At 33.6% G+C, this 5,005-nt stretch overlaps 1 protein-coding gene across 5 annotated transcripts in view; it reads right to left on the reverse strand.

Moving 5' to 3' along the window:
• The window catches only part of LOC106469367 (histone deacetylase complex subunit SAP30L-like), a 50,515-nt gene extending 48,034 nt beyond the window's left edge, over positions 1–2,481 (reverse strand). For 4 of the 5 annotated variants that reach the window (XM_022397875.1, XM_013929857.2, XM_022397874.1 and 1 more), the window contains exon 1: positions 2,352–2,481. The gene's annotated coding sequence lies outside the window, so the exon portion shown is untranslated. Of the gene's footprint in view, positions 1–1,609; positions 1,770–2,351 lie in introns of all 5 variants that reach the window. The other variant, XM_022397872.1, reaches the window with a different exon arrangement.
• Positions 2,482–5,005: the final 2,524 nt, after the last annotated feature.

The raw sequence follows: 5,005 nt of genomic DNA on the forward strand, positions 1-5,005 counted from the left end.
TTATATCATTTTGTTCTCTATCTCTACACATGATTTTTATATCATAATTTGTTCTCTATCTCTACACATGATTTTTATATCATAATTTGTTCTCTATCTCTACACATGATTTTTATATTATTTTGTTCTCTATCTCTACACATGATTTTTATATCATTTTGTTCTCTATCTCTACACATGATTTTTTATATCATTTTGTTTTCAATTTCTACACATGATTTTGATGAACTTCAATTTACATTAGTTTGTACAATTGAAAAGAACAGAAAAGGAATTTTGATTATGTGTTTATAACACTAGTCTAAAACTTCTAAAAGCTGGGATACAAGGAGGTACATCACACTATAATAGCTGAAGTTGAGAAAGTGATTGGCTAACATCAATAACATTACACTTCTTTGGAAATTACACATTTCAAATTTATGCTATTTTTATTCAAATCTATTTCTATTTTCCTCTTATGGATTTATGAATGCTGTACTATGTTCATAAAAAATTATGGAAATTCACAAACATTAATGTTCTTGTTTGGAGCTGAAATTAACCCAAAATCAATGATGTGCATTTTTTTTAATTTGTGTGTTGTACAATTAAATAAATACACCTTTTCTATTGAATAAATTTCAACTCTGAAGTATTTACAATAATTTATGTAGGAACAATTACAAGTTTATCTACAATGTATTTCAGGGTGCAGTGTTGGCCCTTGGGGCAGGATGCACCCAGTCAGGTGGCACAGAGGTAAAGGATCAAATAAATGGTCTCTTGTCCATATACTATGCTCTTTTTACACATATAACTTACCAACATTACAAGAAGGCTCGTCATGCATTCTTACACAAAACCAGTAAAATTTATTTTTTAATTCAAAATTTCAAGCAGTCACTTAAAGTGAAGTATAGGTACTTGATAAAGTTTAAGGTAACACCTCGTTAACCGACCTGTATAAATAAGCATATCCTTACATTAAATAGGCTTTCTGCACAATATATCTGGACTAATAATTAGACTGCAAAATGATTTTGAATAAGCACTTATTCATCATAGTCTAACAAAATTTTGAAGTTAAAAAATGTCCATTGTAAAGGGAATTGATAGTGTTGATGCATAATTTTTTTTCATACTTAATGGCAAGAATGGTAGGACTAGGGGACACGAATATAAATTTTGGTAAAGTAGAAGTCATTGCCAGCTAAGAAAGTCTTATTTTTCTAACATGGTGGTTGGCCTTTGGAATGAGTTGCTTTTAGATGTTGTGGAGGCAGTAGATTTAAGTGAGTTTAAGAGAAAGCTTGATAACTATATAAATGATAAGGGATGGCTTTAAGATTTTTATTTTATTTATTTATTTCTTAATTTATTTGATAATTTTAGTTTAGAGGATGGGGCAGTTGAAATGGACCAATATGTCCCTAAATGTTATGTTAATTTTTTAATTTTCTTCATTTCCCAAATATGTTCAATAACACCTTTTAACTCATCACATTTCATTAACAATAAATCTCCTCATAGCCACAAAATTGGCTTTCTGAAAATTAAGAAGTAAAATTTAATTTATTTTTTATCTCAACAGCAAACTGAAACCTAATAATGCAATGATTATTCTTACCTAAATATTCCACCTCTTAAACTTCAAATTTCAACTCTTGCAACTAAATCCTTCTCTTAGTGGTTACCAATAAACCTAAAATGGCATCTTTGTCCAATTGTCTGACCATTTGGTATAGAAAACCATTATGAATCATATGAAGAAATCCCACTCTTTGACTCTATAAAATCCAAATTATAAGTCAATGTGTCCAAAAGTAAAACTAAAATATCCCATAATTACTGAATCGCGAATTGTTTTAGTAACATTAATAACCATGATCTCATTATACAATTTCTCACTGACATCACCAGTCTGACCTAGTAATACTAATAGTAATAATGCATCGTATAATAACTGCCAGTTATGAATTAAAAACTTCCTATTGAAAATTTAAAAAATAAGGCTACTTGAAATGAGCAATGAACTAATTAAGAGCAACTTGTCAAAACAAAACGCGGTTCTATTTCTAATTACGGATATTACTAATTAGTAATACTATTAAGCCTAATGACTTTCATTAACTACTGCTTATCCACCAAAATCTCGAAGCAGATTTTAAATTTGTATAATATTATTGTTTTTTACGCTTAACTTAACTTCAAGCAAGTTAAAAATAATTAACATACAACAGAATTATTTAACTTAAACTAAAGTTGATAAGTTTAATCGCTCCAAGTTCCAACTCAAAACCTTGCAGTAGCAGGGTTCTGCTATAAAAGAAACAGCACCTGTTTAGGAATAATAAAAATCAAAAACATACCACAGAATCTAAGTGTTAAGCAAATTATAAATGCTTCTGTCCATAGATAAATTACAAACAAAACTATTTAGACCAAACTACAAACACAGTTCTCGGGAGTACTCGATAGGTCAGTTTATCTCCGACGCCAACGATTAAAAGTATTTTCGGTTAATATCAAGAATTTACTCAATATAGCTCCAAACCAGTGACTTTCATGTAACGCTATCGTTCATTGCTAAGCATTTCGCAAGAATAATGTAATGGTGCCGAGATTAAGGGTTTCTTTATTATAAAAGCAGTAAAAATGTGTTTTTTTTTATTATTTGATGTCTCCAATAGGCGGCAACAACAATTGACACGATCATTGCAGAGTCAGAAATATGTTTTTTTTCTTTTTAAGTTATACTGCAAAGTGCTGACTAAAGTAATTTGATATATATTATGATGAAGAATCGATAATAAATTTCAGAACAAGGTGATATTTATTTTACTCAATGTTTCTACAACTTCTTACGAGCAATCTTCAACTTACATTGCTAGACCTCACAGTAATATTCTTTTCTATGAAAGTCGCAGGATAATTGACAATACTGTTGTAATGTTGTTCTCTTGCTGGGCGTGTGCTTTTAAATTACTGGGTGAAAATGAGGCCATGTCCAGGCCACATAACAATACCAAACCGGGCCGCCGAGAGTTATTCCGGGCCCGAGGATAATTATGTACATATGGACCCCATAATATCAATTAACTATAAAATGCAATTTTCCGAGCCTTTTTCATGGCAAAGTTTTTAATGCATTCTGAAAAGTCAATTTGGAGAGCTAGTTCAATTTCAATACTTAGAATAGCGAGATTATTTGATCTGTCTGGCGTCATGGTGCTTCTCAAGAAGTTCTAAATGAGTTTGAGTTTACTAAACGATCTCTGTGCTGACGCTACAGTGACTGGTTGAGAACCAAATATACGAAGAGCTATGCAAACGCTACTCAAAATTTCATCCAATTTGAATCACATTATTTTGTTAAGCAACTTCACAGGATCAAGACTTTAGGCTCCGAAATTGTCGGCATGGATAACTTTTAAGTGTAGAACCTCATCTGTAAGGTGGGACAACGAACGTCATTGCCATACTTAGACGCAAGTTTCTCGCAAGCTTTGAACGTCTTTATTTGACATATCTAGATATTTCCACAAGAAGCTGAATAGATTGTTGATACTTTCAGCAGCGCTGTAACGAGTACTTAGTCCAGCAGTGACAGAGTCTTTGATTTGACAGAATACAGAGCGTTTGAATTCTGTTTCCACTCTGGTTTCTCCTTTCTCTCCTTCCAGCATTTGTTCTACGGGGGTTTCGTCATGGAAAACGGGATGGTTTGTCTTCCTCTTCTTAGGAAATACTGAGGGAATTCCCACAGCCTCGACAACATTTTTAACCTCATCAAAAATGGCTTTGTAGTTATTACATAATTCCTTCATGTCACAAGGGAAGATTCCTCGGGTTTGAGACTTCAACATCAATTGTAACACTTCTTTACCTGGATTATTTGATTTCTCTGATCTACGGCTATCAAGATCTTGTACCAAAGGGAAGACATGACAATACATTTGAATGAAGATACATATGCTATGGCTCCATTGACTTCAGTTTTTGCTTTTGGTTTCAAGTTTAACTTGAGAAGCTCTTTGAAGGGGGCTCTTATACCTGGTAGTTGGCCTGAAAAGGATTCACACTATCTACACAATCTGTACATTGTGCCCCAGATAGCCCATGGAGAGAACATCAGATATGTTTGGTTAAATTTTCCCACCTTTTGGTACTACTGGAAAATAGCTTGTAGATGGTCTGCACCAAACCAAAGAAAGTTACAGCCTCTAAGAAATGGCAACTGAATCTGACCCGACAAAATTAAGTGAATGGCATGCACCTGGAGAAAATACACATTGAGTATTTTTTTAGAAGGTGGTTTTGTGCCCCTTTCTGCTTTCCTGGCATGTTGGCTCCATTATCATAGCCTTGTCCTCGACAGTCAGAAAATGGAATTTTGTTCTTCTTCAAGTGCTCAAAGATCATATTGGCTATATCAAGCCCAATTTCTCCATTGCAGTCAACAAACTTCAATAAACGTTTTTGAATGGTATATCCACCATCAACCACACGAGACGAATATCTTAAAATGAAAGTTGTTTGTTCAACATGGGCTGAGTCCGAGGTGGCATCAACCATAATAGCAAAGTACTTTGCTTGTCTACGTTCCTCTAAATGGGCACACACGTCTATGAACTCATTTTGGGAGAAAGATAGTGTGCACTTGTCCTTTCTCCCTTTAATTGTGATTCTTTTACTTTCATGATGTTCTTCTGCAAGAAGGAATCATAGTGTGAAAGTAATTCTAACAGTCCAAGGAAGTTTTCATTGGGAACATCACCGATTCGCTGTGAGCTCCCACGAAAAGCAAATCCCCTCTCCCTAAGGAAGAGAGTAACATCAATTATTCTCTCGAGCAGTTTCTTCCACTTAGCCGCTTCTGTCAAGATATTTTGCTCTAATTTATCATTTATTCCAGTATCTGTTCGCAAATGACTTTTAAGTTCTCGCCAAGACAGATAGCATTGCTTATGTTTGTTTGTTTATTTGTTTTTGAATTTCGCGCAAAGCTACACGAGGGCTATCT

The sequence above is a fragment of the Limulus polyphemus genome, unplaced genomic scaffold (assembly GCF_000517525.1).
Source record: "Limulus polyphemus unplaced genomic scaffold, Limulus_polyphemus-2.1.2 Scaffold3449, whole genome shotgun sequence".
Lineage (NCBI taxonomy): Eukaryota > Metazoa > Arthropoda > Merostomata > Xiphosura > Limulidae > Limulus > Limulus polyphemus.